Here is a 13,062-nt window from a genome sequence, read left to right on the forward strand (position 1 = left end):
AGCCGAAAGAGCAACAGAGTCAAGTATCCATGAACATGCTATTTTTTTTGACATCATGATCAAACCCCTCTTGCCACAACGCTTAGCCCTGTGATTAAAGCACATAAGCTGTGGGATACAGCAAAGTCAATGACATCATGATTTGACAGCAAATTAAAAACAGTAGCCATAGAAAACTCAAGATGTTAAAAATTTCACCAAAGCCATAAAACATTGTAGGCTCAGTTGTGCTTTGAATGTACAGCCCTGCATTAGGTCAGTGGCAAGTGCCCTGCCAGAGTAGGAGCTCTAGGAGGCATTGTATCTACAGAGGCTCCACCTGTTAGAAGGTACAGTGCGTGCTCCCCTCCAAATCTGACCGGCTCTGCTGGCTAGTGCAGAGGGAACGGAGGGCCATATCCCTGCCTTCTTTGTGATGTCTGGAATCAATGAGCAGGTTTACTGCAGCATTGGAGATAGGCGATGTGTTCTCTGTTATCCATATCAATGTTGTTCCATACACTGTCCAACAGGGGGTGCTCAAACAAGTCCCGGTGCTTTCCTCAGTATCAGACCAAGAGATGGAGCCAAACTCCCTTTAACCTGCATGATCTACACCTCTCTGGGGAACTGGAAAACTGAGATTGTTTTCAACAGATTGTCAGCCTGATGTACCATAAGTATTTTTGACAATTTGAGATACAGTCTGTAGTTGTTTTGCACTATTTTAAGTGATTACTAGAAGAGGAGCAGTGCTATTGTAGAAGACAAGTGGCATGGAGCTCTCTACACAGAAACAGTACAACTACTCACAAATGACATGATAGAGAATTCAGCTTCCAGTGATGGAGGATATAATGATGCATATATGATAACATTAAGAGCTTGAATGTACCACTTTAAGGGGGAAAAAAACCTTGAATTATTGCTTATTAACAGTGTTGGCTGGACAGTTCTCTAGGCAGGAGTCCATTAGTCATCCACAGAACACATGCAGCATAGTGAAGAGAATTTCAGGTTTCCTTCACGCTGCCAGATAACAGGAGGTACAGAAATTATAAAATCGCTTATCCATGCCTCAGGATTATATTGACAGGTTTCAGAGTAGCAGCCGTGTTAGTCTGTATCCGCAAAAAGAACAGAAGTACTTGTGGCACCTTAGAGACTAACAAATTTATTTCAGCCCACGAAAGCTTATGCTGAAATAAATCTGTTAGTCTCTAAGGTGCCAGAAGTACTCCTGTTCTTTTTGCAGGATTATATTGTTCACCTACATTGTAATGTTTTAAAAACTATTTCTTTCCCGTGCATAAACATGACATATAGTTTAGATCTAAGTTTGATCCAAGTATGTACCACTAATCTAGAGCCTGTTTCACCAAAACACTTAAGCATGTACTTGAGTCCCACCTGCTTAAATGAATGGACCCCTAATGCCTTAACTATCTTCTGAATCTCTCTCTTACTGCCAAAGTGACAAAAAGATTTTCCTGTACCTAAGGGTATGGCTACACTTGCATCTGTACAGCGCTGGGAGTTAAAGCTGTCTTCATACAGCTGTGTAGGGAAAGCGCTGATGTGTGGCCACACTGACAGCTACCAGTGCACTGCTGTGGCCACATTTGCAGCATTTGCAGCGGTGTTGGGAGTGGTGCATTATGGGCAGCTATCCCAGCATTCAAGTGGCTGTAACTTGCTTTTCAAAAGAGGGGGGAGGGGTGGAGTGTGACAGGGAGCATGGGGGAGACAGAGAGAGTGGATTTTTGGAGCCGACACTGTGTCAGCTCCCTGCCTTGCAAGTTCCGACCCGTTCCCCTACCCCTCTCTCATTCACTAAATGCAAATAGCCTTCTTTGTTTTTTTCCTCACAGACCAGATAAGCAGCTGCTCCAAAACGGACCCTCCCCCCCTCTCGCCTGCCGTGCTGCTTCTCTCCTCAAGCAAACACTAGCTGTGGACATTCCAAAGGGATCCCCCTGCCTGCCTCATTCACAGCAAACAGGAGCTGTGTTTGTTTTTTAGATAAGCAGCTCCGGGAGCCCCGAGTTCACAACAAAACAAACAGAGGCATCACAACAAAACAAAGAGAGTTATCTGTACTTAAAAGCATTATAGGAAGGTTCCAGAGGTCAGTTACAGCGTAGTAAGATTAATCACTGTTTACACTGGCACCCCAGCGCTGCTGCACCAACGCTGTTCTCTTTATTCCTCTCATCGAGGTGGAGTACATGCAGCGCTGCAGCCAGGGAGATACAGCGCTGTATGTGCCTTGCCAGTGTGGACGGGGAGTAAGTTACAGCGCTGTAAAGCCACCACCAGCGCTGTAACTCTCAAGTGTAGCCAAGGCCTAAGTCTGCTTGAGGTTTGTGACAGCTGTTACTAAAAGAACCAATCCCACAATCCTGTGCCCCCATCAGAAAACACACACACATACAAATAGGCCCTAAAGGCAGTTATAGAGGTGCTGAACTGAGCAGAGAATAGAGACTTTTGAAATGCTATGTGAACTTTGATGGATTGATTTGATATATTTATTTATTTATTTATTTCAGTTTCTTTACTTAAGAACAAGTACATAGAGACTGGGTTTAAGGCCTGCAAACACATTTTACTGTCATTCCACATATCTGGGCCCACCATTAGCAAAAGGAGCTGAGACTCTAAGAACGCTTGCCAAACTGAAAAAGCAACTTCAGTATGACCTGTTCTGGGAAGAGCAAAATGATTTTACTAAAGACAGGAGCTACCAGAATGATTTGTTTATTGAATTACAGTACGCCTTCACTTGGGAGACATACATGCAAGTGTATGCAAAGTGTGCTGCAAATGCTCCAAGTGAAGAACTGTGTAAATATAGTATAACAAGAAGGCAAACTTTGTCTCTGAGTCTACTTTTTGTTTTCAATGTCAAGTGTTACACTCAGGCTCTCATTCTCCAACTATCAAGTGCCTTCAGGGAATTACAAAAAAGTTTGTGATCTTCAAACATAGTAGAACATGTAAAAAGGAGAAGGACAAAAAGCTGCTTGCAAAACTTTTATACAAATACAAAAGTTCTGCTGACTTATACGGCTATGGTTATGTCAGGAGAATTTATCCTCTAGCCTGTCAGGGTAGGTAGCGATCTCTGGAACCAGAAGAGAAACTGTCATGTTCTGCATATGCCCAAATAAAGGCACATTCTTTCTGAAGTGCCCAGCATGGCCATTGCTTTTCAGAGTCTTTGCAGACCTCAGGTTAGGTGTTCAATGTTGTTATCGTCCATGACATATTTTTAAATGCAGCACCAATCTTGAGTAAGGCCCCTGTTCTAACAGGGCACCATGGCATTTCACAGATGGCAGTATTAGTACATGAAGGACTCGGAGTTAAGGAGAATTGTGATTTCTGCACAATGGAACAAACAATCAGCACCACCAAGACTTAGGCTAGCTAGAGAATTGTATTTGATCAAAAATAGTAGGAATGACATAATGCAACACTGGAACAACCCTGGAAAACTGCATTCACGGAAACACATTTTTAGCAACTGTTTCAGATAGTGAGGAAACAGTGCAGCCAAAAAAGGGAGATCAAACATTCTGCCATTATAAAAAGGCTTGTACAAAATGCCACCAAGGGAATTTAGGAATACTGTACGTGGTCAAGCAAATATCAAAAGTCCATCTGAAGAAAATGCCGGGGTTCAGTGCTTAGTGGCAGTGTTGCATATTATAGTGCAAAAGATGTAGGTTTGAGAGCCATCTCGTAAGCCGTTCCTTGAGGCAGTGGATTTCTGAGTAGCTGTGTCAGTGGAGGTGACAGGGTGGCCCTTGAGAGAGATGGTGATCACGCTAGCTCACTTTGAGCACATCCTTCAATCCTATTCCAGCAGGGCCTTGGCACGAACCTTAGAGGAGCTTAGCTAGACACTGAAGCGTTAATGATCTAAAGATGACAACAGCAGTGGGGAATTTTCAGGACCCCATCTGGAAAAGCAAAGGTTGGACCAAGCTACAGCATGAAAAAGCCAAAAATAAAAATAAAAAAATAAATAGATAAAATGAGAGAGTTCACTAGAATGTGATATGGAATCGGTGGAACAGTATTTTATAGAATGCTGTACAGAAACAGTACAACAGTACAGACAAGCGAGTCATTACAGAGCAAAAGGCACTCATCCAAAACAGAGATAAGTTTTCCTTTACCTGCACTTGGTTTCACCTCTTTTCATAAGCAACTACTGTACATAAACTTATTTGTAGTACATTTTGTACTCACAGAAGTGTCATTTTGTTTTAAAAATAGGGTTTGGTTTATAATGTGACGGTAGTTCTCTATTTTTCCTCCAGTAATGCATATGTTATCCTTAAAGTTTTAGCCTCCACCCGCCTCTGCACACACACTTAAATATGATTATATTTCTTATATCTCATCTATGGTATCACAATGACCTCTTAATGAGGCAGCCAGCCTGGGAGAACAACTGCACAGCAGAACAGAAGCATTGCCATTTATTTAAGGGAACTGTAGTTTATTTTATTATTATGAATAGTAATATCATAAAACATAGGAGCCCCAGTAATGGACCAGGACCCCATTGTACAAGGCTCTGTACAAACACAGAACAAAAAGATGGTCTCTGCCTCAAGGGTTTTTCCTGGCTGTTACAGCAGTTTGTGCCTTTTTCAGGGAATGGTGAATGCATTCTGAACAGGTAAGCAAATCAGTAGTTGATCGTGTCTCAGTGTTGGGGTTAATGTAATTATAAAATGAACATACAAAACTTTCATCTTGTGAAGCAAATACATATGTATATTAGTTGTAATTACACACATTTCTAAATAGTCTGACACTATAATACAGGGACCTCTTACAAAATAGTACCTTCACCTACTCTCTTATGTTTGGGTCATATAACAGCCTCAGAAAACAGTCATTGGCACTATTTTTCTTGACATTTTCTCCATGAAGCATTTTAAACAGTAAAAAACCTTGCAAAAATAAAATAATAAAATTAAGTTCAGCTGCCTAAATCTACAAAGTTGCCCAGAAAATGTTTTAGAAACTCTAGAAAACCTTGAAGAACTGCCTACATATTGTATCACTATGTAAAAGAAATATATTCCATCTAGAGTTACCAGCTGTCTAATCGCACAAACCCAAACACCCTTGCCCCACCCCCTTCCCTGCCTCTTCAAGGCCATGCCCCTGCCCAGCCCCTTCTCCAAGGCCTTGCCTCCACTCACTCCATCCCTCCTCCCTCCCCCCCACCCTCACTCACTTTCACCAGGCTGGGGCAGGGTGCAGGAGGGGACGCGGGCTCTGGGCTGGGACCGAGGGGTTTGAAGTGTGGGAGGGGGCTCTGGGCTGAGCCTGGGGCAGGGGGTTAGGGTACAGGAGGAGGTGAGGGGTGTGGGCTCTGGGAGGGAGTTTGGATGCAGGAGGGGGCTCAGGGCTGGGGCAGGGGGTTGGGATACAGGCTCCAGCCAGGTGGCGCTTACCTTGCACAGCTCCTGGAAGCGACCAGCATGTCCAGCTCCTAAGTGGAGGGGCAAGGCAGCTCTGCACACTGCCCCTGCCCGCAGGCACTGCTCCCGCAGCTCCCATTGACTGAGGTTCCTGGCCAATGGGAGCTGCGGCACCAGCGCTTGGGGCAGAGGCAGCGTGTAGAGATCTGATGGCCGCCCCGTGCCTAGGAGTCAGAGGGATGTGCCCGTCGCTATGGGAGCCTCGTGGAGCCAGGGCAAGTAGGGAGCCTGCCTTAGCCCTGCTGCGCTGCCGACCAGACTTTTAGCGGCCTATTAAAATCTCCCGGATTGGTTTCAGTAACCACCGGGAGATTGATTCCAATTCTGGGAGACTCCCGGCCAATCCGGGATGGTTGGCAACCCTACTTCCATCTCTGCTGGCACCATCACTGTCCATCTCCCAGATGGCTTCATTTTCCAGATGGCCGATATTATGAGGCTTTTATCTAGTTGTGGAGTGCACTTGTAATGGGTCAATAATCAAAGAAGAATAAAACTAGTGGAAAACAACCTGCTTAGCTGAGATGCTTCACTTGTGATTCAGAACATAATAATGTAGAATCTGTGAGAGAAGACTATTGTTTTCAATATTGTGAAAAAAGAAAAAGGAAACCAAAACCTTAACTTTTGGTGCAAGCAAGTCAAGAGGTCCTGTCATTTTCACAGTATGCTAGGCCATTTTGTGATTGTGTTTTAAACACTATATTTCCATAAACTGATGCAGTTAATGTAGATCATGAGATTCAGCACACATTAATGGCACCGCTCTCTATACCTTATTCAGCATAGAGAATGGACAGTGCTCCTTTAATGGACTGCTGTTCAAAATTCTGTTTTCCCCTCATTGCGTGGCCCATGCTGTATCTACAGCACAGTATCCAAATCCTGCTCTGAAGGATTTCAGGTCTCAGAAAATGAGGGACAATCAATCAGTGACGAGTTTATTTTAAGTGATTTACCTAGCATCACATAGGAACTCTGAAGCACAGGCAGGGATAGAACTCAATTCTTCTGGGTAGCATTCAGCTCCCTTATCTATCAGTCCATCCTTTCTCTTCCTGCAGTCCCCTGCCTCAGCTGCTACACACCTTCCAACATCTTCAACAAATGAAGCAAGGACCCTTCAGACAACAGTCTCTCTACAGATTCATCCCCAGAGCAGGTCTATCTTGTGCATATTGTGGCATTTCACTTTTGTGTGCTTGACTTTGCAAATTTTAAATTATACACCTACAACAATATTAAAAGACCATTTTAAAGGGTGGCTATCAAGGTTGATAGGCCCTATGTTTGTTGTAACTGGCCTGGGCCATTCTTAATCATTTCAATCTCCATATGGTATTTCTGTTGTATTTCTCTGCTGCTCCTTACACCTATATTACACAACTGATCCATTATGCATAAGTGATCTACTATACCTTCATGTAAACCAGTGGTTCTCAAACTTATTTGATGCACCCCCTTCTTTGTGTCTGTAGTAGTTTATGCCCTTCCCCTTCACCACCCAAGTACATATACCAATTTAAAAAAAAAATCAACATGCAACTTTCACTAAATACTAAAAACAATAAGGCATTGATTCAAACAAAGCCAATGATCCATTGTGATAAGAGCACTCCTCTCCCCTTTCCCCCGAGTGCCTCCTGACCCCACGAAACATCTGATTTGCGGTAGGCGGTAAGTGCTGAGAGGAAGGGGGAGGCACTGATTGGTGGGGCCCGCCGGCGGGCAGGAGGCGCTGGGGGGAGGTTCTGGTAGGGGTGCTTCTGGTGGCTGTCGCTCGCCTCCTCACCACCCCATGCCCGCCACTCTCCTCATTGCCATCCGTCTGCCTGCCGATTGCCTCCCCATTCACCTCCTCACTCTACTTGCCTGCCTGCCTCACCTCCCTGCCCCCCAACGCGTGGGCTGCCCCGATTCGCTACACACAAGGGACAGATCTGCCTACATTGTTTGGGGGCAGTGGAGTAGAGCTTTTGTGAATTCTGATTCTGAGCTTTAGACACCTGAAAAGGCAGTTAGGTGCCTAAATTATTTTGTGAATCTAACCGTTAGGCTCCTAAATCCCATTAACTTTCACTGAGACTTATGTTCCCAAGTCCCTTAGGCCCCATTGAAAATTTAACCTTATTCTGTAAGATTTTTGATTGTTTATTTGAGGAACTTACTCACTGGCGTTCCCAAATTAAATGGAATTCTGTCTTAAAGGGATGCAGAAAAAAACCTGAATAATCTATGTACCGGTTAATGGCACAGGAACACCAAGTAATCTCACGAAATGACATTCCATCACAATGGCTTTGGCAGTGGAATGACACTGGTGAAAAGCTGGAGTAATGTAGTAGTGAATCAGGCTCAATAATCCTATATTTGATGTATAATATACTATTTTAAAAATATATATGCAGAATTTTTCAATTTGATCTTTTATTTAAGCAGAATACCATTTTTAGTTTTGACTTCAGCTTAGTCTGTTAGTATTTTCACACTGAGATCAAATAGACTGTGGCTTTGACTGTGTATTTTGTATGGTAGATAGAGGAAACACTTATGTTAAATACACACTGGGAGTTAAACCAAGAACAAACATATGAGCAAATTATGACCAGAAATATGAGAAAAAGTAAATGTTTCCTTGTGTTTGCATTAGAATTTGCTAGGAAAACACATGACAATTAAATTTTTTTCCTATGAACCAGTCCTTGGCAGCACATTTTATCAAATTAAATGATACTAGGTGAAGTGTCGGTCCAATAAGCCAGGCAGATAATAATCTGATACAAACCATGAGGTAACATGCAACTTCAAGAGATCATGATATTGCCTGAAAAGAACATTAAGGCTTTGAGAGAAAACAATAGAAGAAAGGAAATTCCATATTTAAAAGCAGAAATGTATCCTACTCCTTAAACATATATAGCGAAACAGGAGGAAGTTAAGAACATGTTCTGTAGTGCCAAGGTACTGGAGCTAATTAAACTCCACCTCAAATGGAGAGCAGTGCTTACATATGCCCATGTAGAGCTAGGTGAAAATTTCCAGCTGAAACTTTTTTTTTCCCCTGAAAAAATGCAGATTTGTGTTGATATTAGCAAATTATTTTTGCTGAAATGAGTCTTCCCACCAAACACACACATCGGAAATGTTGAAACAAGAAACATTTCGCTTTTTCAGGCTAGATTTACAAGGGGATTTAGGGGCTAGTCACAAAATTGAGCAGGAGGAACAGAAGGACAAGCAGCCAGAAGATGAGCCATTAAAAAATAGGGAAGGTTGTGAAATACATTTCTGATACAACAGAAGACTTTTCCCTTTTTTTGTGGAAATATACAAAAACTAAATTTTGATCCCTATTAAGGCAGGGGAGAAAAACCTAGTGTATGTATGTACTAAAGTATATAGTACAGCCACTAGGAGCTTCTTAAAGATTGTCACCATACTGAATCCCTCTCCCATAAAGAGTAACTTGTTTTGGTACTATAGGATCATGCCTTTCCCAAAATTTTTCCTGTGTTGACTTATCAACATCACATATAATGAGAAAAATAAAAATATGTATTTATACAGTATGCATCTCTAAGCAAGCTATGTGCTCCTAAGCATCCAGCAATATCATAAAAACTAAAGTGATTTCATAGTCCAAGGTTCAAGCAAATAAGGCCTTACATCAAGACTGGAGTTTGTTATAACAAAGTAGGTGAAATATAGTATTAGTACATTACACAGGAATGGAAATACAATTAATATGTATACCCTGAATTGAAAGAAAGGCTGTTTGAATGCCACAAAGGGTAAAATCTCTGAAGTCCCGTTTATAGTAGGGATCAAATCAGTAAGCCATAAAAAAACCACACACACACACACACACACACACACAGTCAGGCTCTAGACTGAGATTTATTGCATAGTACTCTTCCCATATACAGCAAGATGCCAATGTGGTTACCAGTACCCTTCGGCACAACAAAAATTCCTCTGCAATATTCAGTATTTAAATACATTAAATTATTAATGGAAATTTCAGCCAATTAGGATAGAACTGGAATGGCACACAGTACAAACACAAGCTCTGATTGTGCAGTTAGGTGTATGTGGACAGAGCCCAGCACCTGTGCAGAGTCTAAAGAAGCTGCGCATTAAAGTAAACGGAACTCTGTGCTGGGATCCACCTGGCCGCATCGCCTGCCAGGTTCAATGAAGTGAGTGCCATGCACTCAAAAACAATACAGAAATGTGAAAAGTGAGCAGAACAAATTCATCCAGTTACTATTCTGAATCTTGAGCATAGTGTGTAAAATAAAATTAACAGGCACTTAAAAAAAAGTATCAAATATTCATCTGCTGGCATGATATGAAAAGTCTGGCAGTGATGGGAGAAGGATAACAAATAATAATAAAGAATTAATTAATATATAGCACTTATATAGTGCTTTTTATCAGTAGGTCACAAAGAGCTTTACAAATGAGGTCAGTATTATTAGCCTCATTTTGCAGATAAAGAAACTGAGGCACAAATAGATGATGGTACTTAGGAGCCAATATCCCTTTTGAAAATGATATTTAGGCTCCTAAATCTTAGGCATTGCAACCCTGAGTGTAGCAATGCCTAAATACCTTCAAAAAACTGGGTCCAAGTGGTATAGTCTGGAACAGAACCCAGGTCTGCTGAGCCCCAGTTCAGTGCTCTATCCACTAGGAAACACTACATTCCAAGATGACCTACTAGTTCATTTCCATTTCTAATTTCTAGGATTTGGTTATAATTGCGTAACTCATTACTCAACCATTTGTTATAAAAATTCAGCAACTTTTTAAAAACAGAAGGAATAACATACTTCAAGAAATTATACTAGATACCTAAACTAATCAGGTGGATGAAATAATATGTTATTCTTACCTTCTCTGAAAGAGATCTTATTTTAGACACCCATGATTATTACTGTAGTTAGCCTGTTCTCAACAGCATCTTACGTAGATATTTTTCCTGAAGAAATTCATACTCAATAAACTTCTTTCTAAAAATATGTAGCTGGTAGGAAAAGGCCAAAAATTACTAAGGGATATTGCCCCTCAGCTGGAATGTATACTATATTATCTTATTTAACAACTTGTTATTTGAACTTCAAAGCCAGGCATCTGGATGTGTTTATGTATGTACTGTATGTCTCACAGTACTAAATGTTAGCTCTATCGATTCAGGGACTGAATTTTGTTCTGATCCATCATTCTGTTTCCTAAACAGCTTTGCTGACAAGCATTCCTAATTTGTGATATTTTGCTAAAATTGAATAACTATGTTGCCCTAATTTCAACTACACTAGTTGGAGCTATATTCTCCCCCTAGCTCTTCCATGGCCTTCCATGTAGGCCCTGGAACAGGCCTGCATATGTGGTTGAGCTATTTCTGAAGCTTGTCCAAATCTTGGAACAGTTTTTCATTCATTCATCAAGATGTGCACTGCAGAGTCAAAAGCGCTAGGAGATTTGATCTGAATGAGTTTCTTCTACTCCACTGCACCTTTCCCCAGGGCTTTGTGAGTCAAAAAACCCCAGATCATCATAGCCTAAAATGTATATATATATAAAATCTATTCAGCTCTACAGTGACAACCAGTGATATCACCCAGCAATTACTGCCCTCCCAAAAATACTTGAATACTCATATTTCTTCTTCATTCATGTGTGACTGAAAGCAGGGGTGGCTCTAGGATTTGCGGTGCCCCAAGCAGGGCGGCACGCCGCGGGGGGGCGGGCGCTCTGGCAGTCACGGGTCCCGCGGCTCCGGTGGACCTCCCACAGACATGCCTGCGGAGGGTCCGCTGGTCCCGCGGCTCCGGTGGACCTCCCGCAGGCACGCCTGCGGGAGGTCCACTGGAGCCGACTGCCGCCCTCCTGCGGGACGCCGCCCCAAGCGCGTGCTTGGCGCGCTGGGGTCTGGAGCTGGCCCTGACTGAAAGGAACGGGTCTTGCTCCTACAGAAAGCAGATCCTCGGCAAATCACTCCTGTTATAAACAGATAGTTAAGGGTTAAGGTCTCTTTTACCTGTAAAGGGTTAACATGCAGTACCTGATGACCACCTGACCAGAGGACCAATCAGAGATAAGATTTTTTCAAATCTCTGTGGAGGGAAGCCTTTGTCTGTGTTTTCTTTGTTTTGCTCAAGAACTCTTTTTGGATCTAAGAGAGGACAGTCATGTCTCCAAGTTCTCCTGGAGTAGTTTCTACTAATTAATAGTGAGTATTAATTAGAAAGGCGAATTAGTCTTATGATTTGATTTCTATATTTGCAATTGTGTGTTTGCTAAAGGAAATGCTTTATTCCTGTTTGCTGTTATTGCTTTTACTGAGAAAGGGGGGAGGGGGAATTCTCTCCAGAGATTGATAAGGTTATCCCCTATGAGTGTCCAGCTTGGGCTCATAGAGATTCTGTATTTTCTTTTTGTTCTCTTAATAAATTCTTTTCTTTTCTTTGGACTTGGTTAATTCCTTCTCTTGTGGAAATTCAGGGGAAGAGGAGGGGGGAAGAGACAGTCCTCCTGGGTTTGATTCAAGCAGTTTGAATCAGGTATCTCTTTCCAGGACTAGGGAAGGGGAGGGGGGAAGTGAGTCCCTCTTTGTGTTGAGTCAAGGATTTGACTCGGTGTATATCTCTCCAAAGTGGCTAGGAGAGAGAGAGAGGGGAAGTGGGCTGCTTCCCTGTGTGGAGAGATTCAAGGAGTTTGAATCAAGGTATCTCTCTCTCCGGAGCAGGCTAGAGAGAGGGAAGAGAGGGGAGGGGTAAGGTTCCTCCTCTGTGAGTTGATCTGTGTTCCCAGGGAGTGTCTTTGAAGGGAGACAGGGGGGAAACAGGGGTGTCCCGGCCCACGTAATTGACCGAGGTGGTGGCAGCAAAAGGGAGACCTACCCTAGGATTTTAGGGTGGGGGAAGACATGCTGGTCCTCAACTTGAAACCCCCCAGTTTCAAGTGAGGGTGCAGACCATGACAACTCCATTGTGATAAAACACCCCACTGGCATATTATGGTCGATCAGCCTTCCAAAGTCCCTCCCAATCTATCCCTGCTCAATTGAATAGGTCCATGAATGTGGGTCAACTTCCTCATAGGTGCAAAGGGAGCAATGTAATGTGAGGCTATGCTAGTCCCACTCTGGGATTGTGTTCACTAGAAAGCTGCATCAAATTAGAACACAATCTTAAGAAAAGTCAGAGTCTATCTGGGATTCCCTAGAACCCAATGACAGGATGTTGAACACGACTCATCCCCTCTACACTGACTGCAAAGTTATGGTCAACACAACTCCTGAAATTCATGTATTGATGGTGTAATTTTCTAGTGGAAGCATGCATAAGGTAGCCTATTCAAGTGACTAGAGCATGAGACTACCACTCAGGAGACCTGGGTTCTATTGCTTATCCAGAGTGAGTAGGGACAAATCACTATGTGCCTCAGTTTCTCCACCTTTGTAAAGTATTTTGAGATCCTAACTGGGCCGGCTCCAGGCACCAGCTTAGCAAGCAGGTGCTTGGGGCAGCCACTCCAGAGAGGGACGGCACGTCTAGGTATTCAGTGG

At 42.8% G+C, this 13,062-nt stretch overlaps 1 protein-coding gene across 3 annotated transcripts in view; it reads right to left on the bottom strand.

Annotated features, from left to right (window-relative positions):
- The window catches only part of EGFL6 (EGF like domain multiple 6), a 71,500-nt gene that overhangs the window by 13,513 nt on the left and 44,925 nt on the right, over positions 1 to 13,062 (bottom strand). The gene's annotated exons all lie outside the window — the stretch shown is intronic.

This window comes from Mauremys mutica, chromosome 1 (genome assembly GCF_020497125.1).
Source record: "Mauremys mutica isolate MM-2020 ecotype Southern chromosome 1, ASM2049712v1, whole genome shotgun sequence".
NCBI classification, from domain to species: Eukaryota; Metazoa; Chordata; order Testudines; family Geoemydidae; genus Mauremys; species Mauremys mutica.